Source organism: Phascolarctos cinereus, unplaced genomic scaffold, assembly GCF_003287225.1.
Source record: "Phascolarctos cinereus isolate Bilbo 61053 unplaced genomic scaffold, phaCin_HiC Scaffold_726;HRSCAF=1367, whole genome shotgun sequence".
Lineage (NCBI taxonomy): Eukaryota > Metazoa > Chordata > Mammalia > Diprotodontia > Phascolarctidae > Phascolarctos > Phascolarctos cinereus.
In genome coordinates, this window is record NW_027556098.1 from 50243986 (window position 1) to 50262593 (window position 18608).

General features: G+C 36.0%; 1 pseudogene; it reads left to right on the forward strand.

Annotated features, from left to right (window-relative positions):
* LOC110214834 (importin-13-like) overlaps window positions 1–17930 on the forward strand; it is a 66948-nt pseudogene extending 49018 nt beyond the window's left edge.
* The last annotated feature ends 678 nt before the right edge of the window (window positions 17931–18608 follow it).

An 18608-nucleotide genomic window follows, 5' to 3' on the forward strand; every position in this document is an offset into this window, starting at 1 on the left:
AAACCCAACTACAACTGTACAAAGCTGCAGAGGCCACTTGGTATATTTCATGCATCCTGTTTTGCCAGATCCTAGCCAGCACCACCCAACCATGGCAGTCTTCCACTCATTTTCTTATCTGCCAGATTTAAAAGTGTTGGAGTGTCAATATCTTTGAATTATAGAAATAATTCATATATGCTAGTATGAAAAGAACAAACACTATCCAGTTTTGTTATTTCCACATAATAATTATAATACAGAAAAACCACTGTAATCTACTCTAGCATTCACTGGAATAAATATTAGAAGCAGCATCAAAGCAAAGCTTTTAATTGCTACCTTTGCCTATGGGAGCTTTGGATCTATAGCTTTAGGAATATTGCCATTTTTTTTTTGCCACACCTTGATTTTGAGATGGATTTCCCAAGAAATCAGGAGACTTTTAAGAAGGCAACTAAATGGAAGAGGAACAGATGCACTACTATAAGTGGACCTCTACTCAGATGTCTGGTCCAGACCTGTGATATTATCAGTTTATGGGACTCTTGATGTGGAAAGACCCTCCTTTGATAATCTGAAGCTTTTAGTCTTACAGAGTTGTCTGGGACACTAAGAGGCTAAGTGTCTCAACCATCTTGACACAACTAGTAAAAATCAGAGGATGGAAGGACTTGAGCTCAAGTTTTGTGACTCCAAGGTCAGTATTTTATCTACTATGCCCATCATGCTTACTCAGTGTTATATCTAGAGAGAGAAAAGCAGGCAACATTGGAAGTAGCAATTTGACAATATTTATATCACATAAGAGGAAAAATTGGCTTCTATCTTGAAATGTGAATTGTGTAATCAGCAAATCCATATCATTCAGAGCAAAGTACCCACTTTAAAAAATTATATCAGGTCCACGAAAAGTCCTACAAACCAGCTGCCAGTCTCCCTAAACACTGTCAGTCTAGCCTAAAATTCCAGGTATTCAAATGGAATGTTGATGACGGAAAGGGGGTGAGAGAGATGTTAAGTAGTAACAAAGCTGACAACATAATTTTTACATGCTTTACACCTCCTTCTCCCTGGGTTCATTCCCCCTGGTACTGGCACTGACAAGCTGGGTCCTCAGAGGAGCAGATTCTACCTCAAGTTCTAAGGGCGATCCAGTGGTTGGTAGCTTCCCAACACTGTGGTTAATTAGCCAAACAATAGATTCAGTAAGTTCTTGGTGAATAGTATAACAAAACCATAACTATTAAACATTTCCCTCTAAACTATACACAATCCAGGGAGAGGGTGGTGAGAAAAGTGCGCACAAAGATAGTAATGAACATAGTTGGCCATGGCAACTCACAACTCTGGAATAGCAGTGCTCCAATGTCCTCTCTATGAAGAGACTTCATTTTTTGGCCCCTTGTAAGGTACAGTATCTTAGCTGTACAAGTGACTGAGTTTGGATTGAGCCCTGCAGGAAATAGTATCTTTTGCTGTATGGATCATCAGTCTGTTGCTGGACTGGCTCCTCACAGCTGGCATATCTGGGCCAGATAAATTTATTGGATGGTGGGTTGGCTGCTGCAAAACTGAGCCAAACATATCAATTGACCACTGGCTAGCTCTTCATAGGGCACATTTCTGTTTAATCAATCAATCAATCAATCAATCAATAAACATTTATTAAGTGTCTACTATGGGCCAGGCATGTGCTAAGTGTTAAAAAGGTTGATCCCATAGATTACCCTGGGCTTACATTTTGATAGGCAATTTCAGTCTCTATCACCTCTAACCTTTGGTTTAGGCAAATGTTACAGTGCTCTTTCTGTTGGAGTACTCTTTATATCTGGAGTACAACTATGCTCTTTTAGAAAGGATAGAGACCTTTAGCTTAGAATTTGAGAAGCCTTTCTAGTTGTTCCCTCAGAGCCTGGCTCTGAAGTTTGTTTGGAGATAGGAGAGATATATCCACTCTTCCTCTACAATTTTGCCTCTCAGGGACTCCAACCTTATGTATGATGACTAGTCTGTTACATTTCCCAGGTTCATTTTGGGACCTTATACAAATGAGTGGCTGTGGAAATGGTCACAAGGCAATCTGTGCTCTGAGACAAGTTCATTGTATTTGTTGATTTTTTTAAAGTAATTGAGCTATTCAAAACCTTAGACCCTTTCTAAAATGTGGCATGCTTTCTTTATATTTGAAAGTGCCTTCCCTTTACATTTCATTGTCTCTGTCTTTGACTGATACTACTTTGCACTTTATTGGAGTCTAAACAGGATATACCCTCATGCAATGTTTAGTAGAATTTAGTAGACATTAAAAACATTTTTTTTTGCTTTTTTGGTGAAGCAATTGGGGTTAAGTGACTTGACCAAGGTCACACAGCTAGTAAGTGTCAAGTATCTGAGGTTGGATTTGAACTCAGGCCCTCCTGACTCCAAGGCTGAAGCTCCATCCACTGTGCCACCTAACTGCCCCAGTAGATGTTCTTAATGATGAAATATCAGATGAAATAAAATGATAGTCAGAAGAGAAATTTAAGAGACTCAAGTCATCTTGGCTGTCATCAACCTCTCATACCAAAAAGTGATGCTGGGAAATTTTACATTTTTGGAATGGCCTGCTACAATTATAAGCTTCAAAAAAAGCAAATTCAATCTAATTCCATATTTTCTTCCAGCTCACATCATTTGCTCTGAGCTCAGATACCTACGACATCTTGGCCCTTGGCCAGCTTTTAAAATAGGAAAAAAGAAACAAGAGCAAATATCTGAGTCTCTGAAGAGACATTGCCTTTTCACTTCACCCTAAACTAAAACTGGCTATTTAAAAATAGATATATATGTAGTTTCTTTGCAGCATTTTATGTGTGATATTAAATATATTATCCCTTTTGAATCATTCATTAAGCCTATATTGGAGCTTATAAACATTGAAACCACAATTAATCACAGCCACAGAGGAGTGAAGTAAACAACAGTGCCAGGAAAAGAGCAGGAATGAGACAATATAATAAAAATGACAATACTACCTAAAGGTATTTATTTATTTAGTGCCATATCAATCAGTCTGCCAAAGCATTACTTTAGAGTGCTAGAAAAAATAGTCATGAAATTAATTGGAGTAATAAAGGTCCAGGATCTCGAGGGAAATAATGAAAAATAATATTGGGAAGGAAGATGCCTAACAGCACCAGATCTCAAACTATGCTATAACATGATAGAAATTATCAAGACTATTTGTTGCTGGTTTAAAAAAATAGAAAAGTTAATCAATGAAGCAGATGAAGTATACAACACATAAAAAAGCAAATAAACATAGTACATAGTGTTCAAAGACCTCAACTACTAGGACATGAAATGATGAAAATGACAGTTTCAGAGAAACCTGTGAAGATTTATATGAACTTAGGTAGAGTAAAGTGAGCAGAATAAGGATAACAATTTACCCTGTAACAAAAATAATGTAAAGTGAAACAGCTTTGAAAGACTTAAGAATTCTAATTAATGTAATGACCAAACATGGCTCCAGATGTCTGACAGAGAGGTGATTGATGAACTCAGGGAGCAGAATAAGACAATTTTTTTGGACATGATGACTATGTGGATTTGTTTTGCTTAACTGAGCAACTTAACTGTTTTTTTTTTTGTTACAAGGACTGTTTATCATTTTTCTTCCCTTTTTTTTTTCACTTAAGGAGGCAGCATGGTATAGTGGGAAAGGTGCTGGATTTGGAGTCAGGGGACTTGGGTTCAAATTTTGACTCTGCTAACTTACAGTTTGTATGACCATAAGCAAATTTTTGTTGTTGTGGGCAGCAAGGTGGCATAGTGGACAAAGGGCCCTGGGTCAAGAAGACTCATCTTCCTGACTTCAAATCCCACCTCAGACACTTACTCTTTGTTACCCTGGGCAAGTCACTTAACCTTGTTTACCTCAGTTCCCTGTCTATAAAATGAGCTGGAGAAGGAAATGGCAAACTATTCTAGTATCTTTACCAAGAAGACCCCAAAGGGGGTCATAAAGAGTCTGACATAATTGAAATGACCTTAAGCAAGTTATTTAATCTCTTTGAGTCTCAATTTCCTCATTGGTAAGAAGAGATAATTGGACTAGATGACTTTAAAGTTCCTTTCTATCTTTAAACCTATCAGGAAACCTACAGAGTTCTATTTCACAAAAATAATCAAACAAATAAAAAAACCCAAACAAAACTATGAACTTCTCAGTCCACTAGCCCAACAAAACTACTGAAAGTGACTTCATGGGTTCCTAGAGTATGACAAATTGGTCATATTAAAAAGCTCACTTGGAAAGTTGTATTTCTTAATTCTTGCTAGCAGAGGTACAAATTCTACCCTAACAACCCCAGGCATATCCAGAAAGATCAAAGGATAACCAGGCATCTAGGTGGCCCAGTGGAGAGTGCTTAACTTAGAGTCAGGAAGATCTGAGTTCAATCCTACCTCAGATACTTACTAGCTTTGTAACATTAAGGAAGTCATTTAAACTCAGCTTCAATTCCTTCATTTGCAAATTGAAGATAATAATAGCATCTTACTAGTTGTGAGAATTAAATGAGACCATATATGCAAAGTGCTATACAAATACTACTTGTTATCATCATCACCACCACCATCATCATCATCATCATCATCATCATCATTGAATCATGGAATTAGGGCTGGAAGGGGCCTCTGATATTATCTGGCCCAATTCCTCTAATTTTATAGATAAAGAAACAATCTGAGAGAAATGAAGTGACTTGCCCAAGTTCATACAGCTAATAAATGTCAGAGGCAGAATTTGAACCTAGGTCTTTTGACTTCAGAATCAGTGATGGTGTTTTCTCTTTGCTTGATTTCTCCATCATTACAGCTTAGTCATGACCAATGAAGTCTACCACATATTTCTTCTTTCCTAATGCACTTTTGTTTAAATTTAGAGTTGAGTAAGAATCAATAGAATAAATAAAAGACAAAATAAGTGATAAGAAAGTGTATTCATAAATATAGATATAAATGAACAAATAGAAGATGGAGGTGGTCACAGAGGAAATAGCTGAGTTTTTATTGAACACTACACTTAGAGGTTCATTTTAATTTTTAAAATTCAATTTTATTTCATTTTCAGTCCCAGATTTTCTCCCTCATCTCACCTGACTCTCACCCACTGAGAAGACAAGAAATACAAACCCTGTTACAATATGTAGTCATGTAAAACAAATTTTCACATTATCTATGTTCTGAAAAAAAGGTAAAAGAATGAGAGAGAAAAAAGATGCTTCATTCTGCATTCTGAGTCCATCAATTCTGTATTGGAAATGGATAGCATGGGTCATTGTGTGGATCAGAGTTACTAAATCTTTCACAGTTTATTATGTTTACTAATATTGCTGTCACTGTGTAAATTATTCTACTGTTCTACTCTCTTCAATTTACCTCAGTTCATATAAATATTCCCACCTCTTTCTTAAACTATCCCTGGCATCATTTCTTTTGGAACAACAGTATTACATCACATCCACATACCATAGCTTGTTCAACCATTCCTCACTTGATGAACATCCCCTCAGTCTCCCCTTAATTCTTTGCCACCACAAACCAGCTATTATAAATATTTTATGGGTTCTTTTCATTTTCCTTTTATTTCTTTGGGGCATAGACCTAGTGGCTGTATTTCTGGGTCAAAGTGTATGCACAATTTTGTAACCCTTTGGGCACAGTTCCAAATTGCTTTTTGTAATAGTTGGACCAATTTGCAACTCCATCAACATTCATTAGTGTACTTGTTATCCCAATTCTCCTTTTGTCATTTTCCTTTTCTGTCATCTTGGTCAATCTGATGGATGTTTTAATTTTCATTTTTACAATTATTAGTGATTTAAAGCATTTATCATATGATTATTGATGACTTTGATTTCTTCCTCCAAAAACTTCCTCTTCATATACTTTGACCCTTTTTCACTTAAGGAATGACTTTCACTTTTATAAATTTGACTCAGTTTCTTACATACTTGAGAAGTAATATGTTTATCAGAGAAACTTGCTGCAAAGATAACACCTCCTTCATTTCCTATTTTTCTTCTAAATTTAGCTGCACTGGTTTTATTTGTGCAAAAGCTTTTCAATGTAATATAATCGAAATTATCCATTTTACCACTGTCTCTTGTTTGGTCATGAATTCTTCCCATATTCGTAGATTTGACAGGTAATTTCTTCTATCCTCCACTAATATGCTTATGATATCACATTTTATATCTAAATCACATACCCGTTTTGTGCTTATTTTGGAGTATTGTGTGAGATGCTGACCCACGCCCATTTTCTCACAAATTACAGTTTTCTCAGTAGTTCTTGTCACTAGTGAATTCTTGACCCATTATCTGGAATATTTGGACTTCTCAAACACTAAGTTACTGTGCTCGTTTACTTCTGTATTTCATGTATCCATCATCTTGACTTCTTTCTTGTTTATTTTATGGTTAGATTTATTTAAATCTGAGGGGGATAAATTGAAATTCCTCACTATTATAGTTTTCATGTTTAGTTCCTCCTGTAACTCATTTTATTTTTCCTTTATGAATTTGGATGCTATGCCATTTGGTGCATATACATTCAATATTGATGTTGATTCACTGTCTATGATAACTTGACAAAATGTACTTTCCTTCATTATCTCTTTTAATTAGTTCTATTTTTGTCTTTGCTTCATCTGATATCATGATTGTTACTCTTGTCTTTTTTGTTTCAGCTGAAGCATCATAGATTCTGCTTCAACCTTTATTTTAATTCTGTGCATATCCCTCTATTTTAAATGTTATGTAAACAATATATTATCTGATATTGTTTTCTAATCCATTCCACTATCCTCCTCTGTTTTATGAGTGATCCATCCCATTCACATTCACAATTATGATTGCTATGTATTTCCCTCTATACTATTATCTTATATTTATTCTTCTCTTTTTTACCTTGTCTCCTCCTCAAGAATCTGTTTAGCTTCTGACCACTATTTCCCTTACTCTAACTTCCCTTTTATCCCTCTTCCCTTTTCTCTTAACTCTTTCCTCTATGACTTCCTTATTGAGTAGCATGATTTTATATACATATGTGTATTATTCCCTCCTTGAACAAGTTCATATGAGACTAAGGTTGAAGCATTGTTTGTTTCCCTCTTCTCCTCTCTATATAAACTTTTCCTTGCCCAATTTATGTGAGAAGGTATTCATCATAAGTAAAATTAGCTTTTAAAGGGACATGGGAAGCAAAGAGAAAGAAAATACAAGAGAATAGGATGGAGGAAAACACAATTAACAGTAATAATTGAGAACATGAAAGGTGTGAACTCACCAGTGAAATGGAAAAAGTTAGAAGAATGGATTAGAAATAAGAATTCAACCATATGTTTTAAAAAAATGATAAGAAATACACTTGAAACAGAAAGATACACACGGTTAAAATAAGGGGCTGGAGCAAAATCCATTGTGCTTCAGCTGAAGTAAAAAAAAAAGCAGGGATAGAAATCATAGTTTATATACTTAAAAGGTACAAAAAATTGAGTGTCCTCAATTTACCCCTCTCAGACCTAGACAGCTGAATCCCCCAAACAAATGAAAGACTTAAGGAAATGAATAAAATCTTAGAAAAGTTAGATATGCTAGATCTCTGGAGATCAATGAACAGGAATAGAAAGGAGTATACCTATTCTTAGTTGTGCACAGCACCTTCACAAAAATTAATTATATATTTGGGCATTAAAACCTCAGAAACAAATGTAGAAAAAAAGATAGATTAAATGATCATACAACTCATCTAACATTGACTATTAGCATAATACTTTGAAATTTTTCTTTGAAGAACTGTTTGTGTTCTTGGACCACTTAGCTATTGGGGAATGGCTTTTGGTTTTACACACATATGTTATAATTGTGTATTATGTATATATTTGTATGTTATATATTACATACACATATACAAATCACATATTTGTGTACATATGTGTACATACATGTTGTTTAAAAAATTTTAGTATATAACCAAATCCTTAACAGAGTAATCTGATATACTCCCTCCCCCACTCTACTGATTCCCTTATTATCCTAGGTCCATTAATTTTATTTTTATAGAAGCTTTTCAGTTCCATGTGATCAAATTTATTTTATCTTTTGTAAATGCCTCTATTTCTTGTTTATTTTAGAATACATTTCCTTTCCATACCTGTAACAGTTATGTAGTCTGCTTCTCTTCTAATTTTTTAATAGCATGATTATTAATACTAAGGACACACATCCATTTAGAATGCATTGTGGAATAAGGTGTAAGGCATTGGTCTAAATTAATTTCTGCCAGATTGTTCTCCATTTTTCCCAGTAGGTTTTTAAAAAATCAAGTAGGGAATTCTTCCCTAGGTAACTTATGTTTTCTGTCATTCTTTTTGATTCTCCCTTTTCTACTTTGTTCCATTGATCTACCTCTCTATTGTTTAATCTAATACCAAATAGTTTTGAAGACTGCTGTTTTATAAAATAGTTTGGGATCTGGAAATACTATTTTCTCCCTCATCACTAACTCTTTTCATGACTTCCCTTGATATTATAGATCTTTTATTTTTCCAAATGAATTTTTGTTATTATCTGATAATTTGCTTGGTATAGCATTAAAAATATAAATTGACTTTGGCAATCTTGTCATTTTTATTCTATTGGCATAACCCAGAAATGGTTCCTGAGTATTCCTCCAGCTATATAAGTTAATTTCTTTAATTGTTAAAGAAATATTTTGCAATTTATTTTATGCAATCATTTTATGTACTTGGGTAGGTTGATCCCCCAAATATTTTATGCATTTTTTTGTTATTTCAAATGGGAGTTCCTTTCTTATTATCACCTCTTGGATTTTGTTAATGTGTACAAATCTTATCTGTTTTTTAGGCATATTTTAGAGCCTGCGACTTTGCTGAATATATTTCCTCTTTGATTCACTAGGATTTGTGAGCAAACCATTGTCATCAGCAAATAGGCATAGCTTTGTTTACTTTTTGCTGAACTTTTTGCTTTTAATTTCTTTTTAATTTAATTGTTATTGCTAACATTTTTGGAACTATATAAAATAATAATGTAGAAAGTGGACATTCTTTCTATACTCCTCTATTTATTTGGAAAACTTATAAAGTATACACATGGCATGTGCTACTTGCTTTAGTTTTAAAGAGATACTTTTATGATATTAAAAGATTGTTCTGTGCCTATACTGAGCAGGGTTTTAGACAAATGATGTTATTTTGTTGAAGTCTTTTTCCTCTGCATCTATCGAGATGATCATTTGGTTTAAGATATTTTTATTTATATGATTAGTTATGTTGTTTTTTTTTCTAATTTTCTAATTTTGAATTTCTGCATCCCTGGTATAAATCCTACTTAGTAATAACAAATGATTTCCTGGATAAACTGCTGTCTATTTGAAAGGATTTTATTTAAAATCTTTAAATTGATATTTGTTAATGATATTGATTTGTAGTTCTCTTCTGTTTCAATTTTGATACTGAAAACTTGTTTTCTTTTTTCTTTTAAATCAAATTTGTTTATTATTATTATTATTATTAACAGGTTATTTATTTGATTTTATTCCCACATGAAAAGAGATCTTAGTCTGATTTATTAAGTCAATGATTTCTTTGTTTCCAATTTTGCTAATATCTTTTTCTTTTTAATTTTCAGGACTTCTAGTTTGATATTTAGTTAGGTTTTTAAAAATATATATATTTTTAGTTTTGTGTCCAGTTCATTGATCTAAATGTTTGTTCTTTTGTTGATGAAAGATTTTAGGGATATACATTTTTCTCCAAAGGAATGCCTTGGATACACACCAAGATTCTTGGTTCGTTGTTTAATTTTGTCATTATCTTTAATGAAATTATCTATGGATTCTATGATTTGTTCTTTGACTGACCAATTATTTAAGATTAAATTATTGAGTCTGTACTTGATTTCTCATGTTTTCCTTAACAGGTCTTTTAAAATAAATATATATGGCAATGTAGTCAATAATTATAATTTCAAATTTAAATAATACTTATTTTTTGTATTTGTGCAGTTTTTATGCCCTAAAGGGTCATTTTTTTTTGTAGAGGTGCATTGCTAAAAGAGACATATGTATACTCATTTGCATTCTCATTTAATAATTACTTACTAGATGATTATTATCTATCATATTGAACTTTTCCCAAAGCTTTCCTTAGGATTTGCTATTTATAAGAACAGAGAGAGATTGAGCATGATTGAAGGTTTGAGAGATTGAATGAATATCAATCATATAATTTAGAAGTTCCTTGTGAGACTTAGGATGTAACAATGGACTGGAGTCAATGGAATGAAGGAGGATGGGAAATAAGCCAGTTGTAGAAGTCTCTTCTTATTTTACCAAATATTGTTTTTAATGGCATTTAGTTTAGTTTTTGTGTCCTAAGTTCAGTTTTTTAAAATGTATATTCATGTCTTGGCAGTCACTAGTATAAAAGGACTTCCTCCTATTGACTCAAATATAGTGAAGTACAGTAATTAGTAGATTTTGTTCTTCTAAAGTACAGAGACAGACTTTGTTTTTCCAGTAATTTCCTTTTTCAAATGAACATCAAGAAGAAAAAAAAACCCAGATAATTTCTCAATTCCCCCTGTTGATAACAAAAGATTGATATTTGCAAGCTCCAGATACTAAAGAGGTACTCAGGAAAGCTCTCATTCTATAATATAATAGCAAGAAATATTATCTTACAGTAACTCAGATCTCCCTCCAATTTCTAATACATTAACTTTGTTGCTGTTATATGATAATGTTATGTCATTTTTTAAATGGAGTAATTCACAAAAATACATGTAAAACTTTACCTTTTAAGCTAACTATATCATATCATTTCATGTTAACACAAACTTTTTAAAGGAATAATCATATTTTTATGCATTACAATTTCTTTTTTTTTTTTTTGCAGTAGCTGGGATTGTCTGTGCCTTATTTTTGCTTGCAATTTTTATTGTTCCAAGGTTTAGACAGTTGATAATATTTATTGAAGCACAATCTTTTGAACATTGACAATGATCTGCAAACTTGGGATATATTTAAGTAATTCATGCATTGTCTGACTTTGTGCAATTCCAAGAGGAAAGAATAATTGACACCAGGTTTTTTTCTTTCTATAATGCTGCCAAAGACTAACTTTCTTAGTGAAGTGCATTATTAAGAGATTCTGCCTTATTTAGAAGTTTAATAAGTGACAAACATCTGTTAAAATATTATTACTTTTAAAATTCCCTCTAACTTAGTCTCAGGAGAGTTAGGGAACTGAGTATGGAATAATGCATACATTGTATCATATATGGTTGATTTGGGTATTAATTTGCTTAACATAAGCACTTAAATACTTGTTGATTCATTAATTGCTTTTGTTATAGAAGAGCTACAAATGAAATGGGAGGAGTTAAGTGGGAAAAATTACTGAAATAAAAAAAAACCAAAAGATGCCAACAAGACATTTTTAAAATAAGAAATAAATGTGTTCAGATCCTTAACTTTTTTTCCTTTTTTTTTGGTTAGATTTGTCTATCTCTGAATAGGGTACACTAAAGTACCCTTCCAATATAGTTTTACCATCTATTGCTCCTTATAACTAAATTAGATTTTCCTTTAAATATTTAGGTACTATGTCATCTGGTTCATGTATGTAAAGTATTAATATTAATTTGTTACCTTTTACAGAATATAGTTTCCCTGTTTAACATTTTGTCTGTTTTTGCTCTCACCATGTCCGAGATCATGTTTGCTGTGCTTTATTTTGGTTCAACTGAGGGATAATAGATTTTTCTTCAACCCTTTATTTTAACTGTTTTTTTGGGTTTTCCATGTATTTCTCATAAACAACATATTGTGGTATTCTGATTTCTAATCCATTCTTCTATTCTATTCTGTTTTATGGGTTAGTTCATCCTATTCACAGTCATAGTTTTGATAAAGATATTATAAAAATATTGAAAAAGAATTTGAACGACTTCTAGAACTTAAGAGCAATGTATAATGGCATAAAGCTAGGTAAGGTCATTCAGGAAGTGCTCTGTGAATTACTGGACCCATTTGAGCATTCAAAGATTCTTGATATACTGATGGTAAGGGACAGAACCTGGGGATTCAGCAGCAGGGCATACTTTGAGAAGAAGCAGCTGCTTCAAAATGTGAATGCTCTCTTAAGCAAAGAAGGCATTCCCACAGAGAAAGTTGGTAACTCTTATGCCTGAAAATAATCTTTTTGCCATAAGTAAGTATGAGGTCAGTCCTCCTATGCCAGAGAGGTACTATGTAGGCTCCTGTGCAGTCTTTCTGGTAAGGGTTGTCTTGGATGACTTCAAAAGGGCCTAAAATGCTAAGGACCTTGGGGGTTGAATTTCTTCCAAGTTCAGAAAGAGAGGAAGGTGATGTGAGATCAGGACTGGAAGGTAATGGGACACTCATAGACTGCGTATTACCCAACCAAGAAGTTTACTTTACAAAACCTACAATGGCTTTCAGCAAAGATATAACCCTGATTCAACTGGGTGTAGTTTGTCACATCTGCTTTTGCTATAATAGTATGCCAGTCAAGCGTGCATCAAACCTGAGGAATAAACTGACTCCTGTAACTGTGCTTTTCAACTGGTGACCAAGAAGTTATGTCAGCAGTTTAAGCTTTATTCCCCTGCACCAATTAGGTTTCAAGGATGCTTTTATTATCTTTTAAGGGGGAAAAAAACCCCAAACCAAAACAAACCTTGCTTGGCCTTCATGGGGACAGATATTACTCCTAAAAACATGGACACTATGCAAAACTTATAAGAGAGGCTGCTAGATTGCACACAGTTATGATCACCACTTGTATATTTCTCTCCATCCTTATTATCTTAACATTTTTTCCTCTTTCCTCCCACCCCTTTTTTTTCTTTTCTTGTAAACCCTTCTTCATTATCATTCCTCTAAGCTTCGTGTTTGTCTTGCTTGTGACTAATTTTTTTTTCTAAATCTATCTTCTCTTCTATTTCCCCTTTCCTCATTCCCTCTTACCTCTTCTTCCATGTTGGTTTTTAATAGTATTTTTCCAATTCTGTGTAAAGACAATTTTTAGCATTCAATTTTACAAAATTTTGAGTTCCAATTTTTTTTCTTCCTCCCTCCTTCCTCTCTTCCTAGAATGGTAAGCAATTTGATATAGGTGTTATATATATATATATATATATATATACACACACACACACACACATATGCAATCATGTAAAAATCATATAAAACACATTGCCATATTAGTCACAGTTGGGAAAGAAAAGACCAAAAGGAAAAAAATGAAAAAAAAAGAAAGTGAAAATTCGATCTGCAATCAGGATCCATCAATTCTTTCTCTGGATGTGTATAGCATTTTCCATCTTGAATCCTGTGGAATTGTCTTGGCTCATTGTATGGATAAGAAGAGCTAAGTTATTCCTAGCTGATCATCACACAATGTTGCTTTTGCTGTGTACAATATTTTCCTGGTTCTGCTCATTTAACTTTGCATCAATTCATACAAGTCTTTCCAGGTTTTTCTGAAATCTGCCTGCTCATCATTTCGTATTGCACAATAGTATTCCATTACATTCACATACAACAATTTGCTCAACTGTTCCCCACTTGATGGGCATCACTTCAATTTCCAATTTTTTGCCACCACAAAAAGAGCTGCTATAAATATTTTTGTACATGTGGATCCTTTTCCCTTTTTTTTACGCTCTCTTTGGGATACAGACCTAATAGTATATTTGATGGATTGAAGGATATGCATAGTTTTATAGCTCTTTGAGCATAGTTCCAAATTGTTCTCCAGAATGGGTAGATCAGCTTACAACTCCACCAACAGTGTATTAGTGTTACAATTTTCTCACATCCTCTGCAGCATTTATCATTTTCCTGCAGCATTTTGTCATGTTAGCTAATCTGATATGTGTGAAGTGATAGTTCAGAATTGTTCTGATTTGCATTTCTCTTAATCAAAAGTGATTTAGAGCACTCCTTCATATGACTACAGATAGATTTGATTTCTTCATCTGAAAACTGCCTGTACTTATCTTTTGGCCATTTATCAATTGGGGACTCCATGTTGATTTGAATGCATTTCTACACCAAACTTATATGTATGTATATAAGTTCTACTGTCCTTTGACCAGCTCAGATGAAAGTGAGGTTCAAATGACATTCATCTCCAACACCTCTTCCACATTTGTATAGACATCTACTTGTGCTCTCTGATGATGTTAGATATGTTCCCCACCTAGCCCATCTCTTTCCTTTTTTTCTCTCCTTTTTCACTTCTTTCAAGAACATAATATTACCACTAGCAATCCCTCTTTATTATTTGACTCCTTCTATGATACTTGGTGACGTTAGCATTCTGAAAAACAACCCTTATATCATCCACCTTCCTCATTAGAATGTTCAGTCCATCCTTATAAAGTCCTGCTGATTACTCACTTGTATTTAACTTTTTATGTTTATGTTTGATGTTTAATGTTTTATGTTTCTCTTGACTTCTATGTTTATATTACAAAATTTAACTCAGTTCTGGACTTTTTATCAGGAATCCCATATGAAGCCGGTCCTGACCAAGCTTATGTTTGTCTCAAGCTCTTGTCTATGTTAAGCCTTTGGGTATACATACATACATACATACATACATACATACACACATATATGTATATTCATATATATGCATGTATGAATGTATATACATATACATATATGAACTCTGAGCTAAGTCCCTTTCATTAGGTACAGGTTAAGTCTGGGTATTGAGCAAAATTTTCTCTGGCTACTCTTGGGTATCAATAACATATTGCATCAGTTTTTGGCCAGGAGTAGGGAGGGAAAGGTTGCTCCTTAACTTTCAACCATTATTGTCCACATCAGAAGCCCACCAAAATTTTGGAGGCAGAGGACCAGGGGAAGAGGCAGAGTTTAGACACACTTTTCAACCTTGCACCCTGAATTTCAACTCCATACATTGAATTTCAACTTACACACTTGGTGTAAACCAGATCATAGAATCAGAGAATTACAGAATTTGAAAGTTGGAAAGGACCTAAGTGACCAGCTAGTCCAATCCATGAACAAAAGGCATTCTCACTATAACAAAAACAAAACCAGAAGTTTTCATGTAGTCTCACTTGAGGCCCTCTCTTGTATACTCCCTCATTTCTCTGGCCAGCCTAGTGCAGGTCCTAATTGCCTCATACCTAGGCTTTTACAATAGATTGGTCTCTCTGCCTCAAGTCTCTCTATACTTCAACCCACCTTACACTTAACTGTCAAATTGATCTTGTCAAATTGAAGGGTAAGTCTGACCATGTCACCTCCTTAGTCAATCAAATATATATATATATCATCACCTCTAGGATGAAATGTAAAATCTCTTGTTTTTAAAGCCCTTCATAATCTGGCTCTTTCCTAGCTTTCTAGTCTTCTTCTACCTATTCCCGTCCCCGTACCTTGCCACCAGGTGACACTGGCTTCCTCGCTGTTCCTCACACCTGACACTGACTGACTCTGGGCATTTTCTTTTCTTTTTTTTTTTAACTAGGCAGTGGGGTTAAATGACTTGCCCACAGTCACACAGCTAGTGAACGTTACGTGTCTGAGGCCAGATTTGAACTCAGGTCCTCCTGATTCCAGGGCCAGCGCTCCATCCACCTAGGTGCCTCCAACTCTGGGCATTTTCACTGGATGTTCCCCAAGACTGGAACTCTCTCCCTCTTCTTCTCCATGTCCTAGTTTCCCTGTGTAATTATCTCTAATTTAACTGGTATGTATCTTGGTTATACAGACGTAGGCGACTGTGAAAATAGTAGTACCCTTGACAGTAAGAGGGTACTTCAGAAGAGTGGAGCATTTTTGGGAAAAGATAATGAGTTCAGTTTTAGACTTGCTGAATTTAAGATGTTTAAAGGACTTCTAGGTTAAGATGTCCAACAAACAATTGGAGATGCAAGATGAGAAGTCAGTAGAGAGGTTAGGTTGGATAAGTAAACTGCAGAATCATCAGCATAGAGATGATATTTGAGCTCCTGGGAACCAATGATGTTGCTGAGGTAGTATAGCATGAGAAGAGAAGAAGGTCCAGGACAGAGTATTGGGGAATACTCATACTTACTGAGTGTGACCTGGATGAATATCTAGAAAAGGAGACTGAGGAGGAGAAGTCAGACAGATAGGAAGGGTAGTGTCACTTACATGTTAAGAAGGGAGTAAATAGAGAGGAAGTGAGGCACCTATTTTAGACCACCTTCTCAAGGACTTTAGCCACAAGTAGCCTGGCCACTAACCAATCAATGAGACTACCAGCTCCCTGATCCTCACTTTCTGGTATACTCTACAGGATGACATCTTCTCGTTGGAGGCAAAAGCTCAGTTTCCCCAGATGAAGAGTACAGTTTCTGGTCATCTGATGAGAGAGAGCAGTTCCAATTCTACAGGGTAGACATTTCAGACACACTTATGTACATCTACAATATACTAGTGGCAGAGCTGCTGAATAACCTCTATGACAAGCTGGGCCTTCTGCTCATCAGCTCTGAGCAGCCTTGCTCCTGGCAGCACATGGAGGCTCTGCTCTGCAAGTTTCAGTCCATTGCTGAAACCATTGATGTCAATTACTGCGATGTGGTGCCAGGACTCATTGGCCTCATCCCCCACATAAGCATCAGCAATGTGCAGCTGGCAGATACCATCATGTTCACCACTGGGGCCCTGTCAAGGTGGCTGGCAGACCACCCAGTCATGACTAACAACATCCTGCCTCTGGTGCTTCATGCCCTGGGCAACCCTGAGATCTCTGTGTTCTCTCTCTCTCTATCCTCAAGATGATATACCGGGAGTACAAGTATGACCTCCCTCCTTATTCAGCCAGCATTGTGGCTGTGTCCCAGGATGTGCTGATGAAGCAGATTCACAAGACAAGCCAGTTCATGTGGCTGATGCAGGCTTTGGGCTTCCTGCCATGAGATTTGCAAGTAGAAGAGATTCTGAAAAACCTCCACTCCTTCACACCCCCTACATTCAGCAGCAGGAGAAGCTGGTTGAGGAGATGCCCAACCCTTCTAACAAGCTGGCTATTGTTCACATCCTGGGGCTCCTCTCCAACCTCTTCACTACATTGGACATCAGTCACCATGAGGATGAGCATGAAGGCCCCGAGCTCAGGAAGCTGGTGGTTGTGCTACAGCAAGTTTCCAGCTCATCCAGAATGTGCTGAGCAAATGCTTAAATGATGCCCAGGTGATAGAGGCAGTGTGCTCCATCTTTGAGAAGTCCATTAAGACCTTGTTGGATGACTTTGGGCCCATGGTCCCCCCAGCTGTGTGAGATGCTAGAACAGATGTACAGCACGATTCCCTAGGCCTCTGCCCTTGACCTCACTCACCAGCTAGTGCACATCTTTGCTCATGAGCCTGCCACTTTCCCCCTATCAAGGCTCTCTTCCTCTTCATCACCTCTGTTAAATTGCCCTCTTCCAGCAAGGGCCCAGGAATCATCTTGATATTGTTGATTCATTTACGCAACTCCTGACACTGCTACTGAAGCAGAAACTAGACCTCTTCTTCTCTGAGGGCTTGGATGTCAAGGCTGTCTTCCAGTGTGGCATTCAAGTTCCCTGAGGCCCCAACTCTCAAGGCCTCATGTGGCTTCTTTACGGAGTTTCTGCCCCAATGTAGGGAGATCTCACCCATCAGGCAGGTGGTCCAGGAGGATGGCAAAGTGTTGCCGCAGGCTGTGCTAGAGGCCATCGGTGGTCAGGCCTCCCAAAGCCTCATGGATTCCTTTGTGGATGCCCTCTTTGCCTTCAACAAACACTGCTTTAACTGCCTCAGTGTGTGGATCAAGGAGGTGGTGCAGCCACCCTTGCCCTTAGTGCTGAATAGAAGGATACCTTCAGCCAGCAGGTCCTCAGAGAGTGGGTGAACAAGCTTTGAGTGAAAGAGATGGTGAAAGAGTTTATGCTACTGTGCTGGGGTACTGACTATGCAGCTGACTAATGAGGGCTGGCTGAGGCCAATTTTTTATGGAATAAACTTATGAATAAACTTCAAACCCCCCCACTCAAAAAAAAAGGCAGAGATAAGGGATAATATCTAACAGAGATGGATGGCTGAAGTGAGAATTTTCCGAGGATGGAGGAGACATGGGCATGTTTGTAGGCAGTGAATAAACAGCCAGTAGAGAGAGAGATTGAATATAATTGAGAGAGTGGGGATGATAGGTAGGAGAATCTACAGGAGAAGATGGAATAGAATGGAATCACTTGTGCATGTGGTTTAATTTATGGGTTTGCCCATGAATGGGCACTTATACACGGGCATATCATGAGAAGGAGAAGAGCTACCTCCTCATGTGAAATAGGGAAGAAGGAGAAAGTGGAAGAAAGCATTTGAGTGATATGAGATGAGGAATATAGGAGGAAAGGCTTTTGTTTAATGGCTTCAATTCTTTCCTGTGAAATATGAGGGGAGATTATCAAATGAGAGTGTGAGGGAGAGGGAGTAGAATAGAGAGGAAAAGATTTGAAAAGGCTGCTTTGGTGAGGAGGATAGTGAATGGAA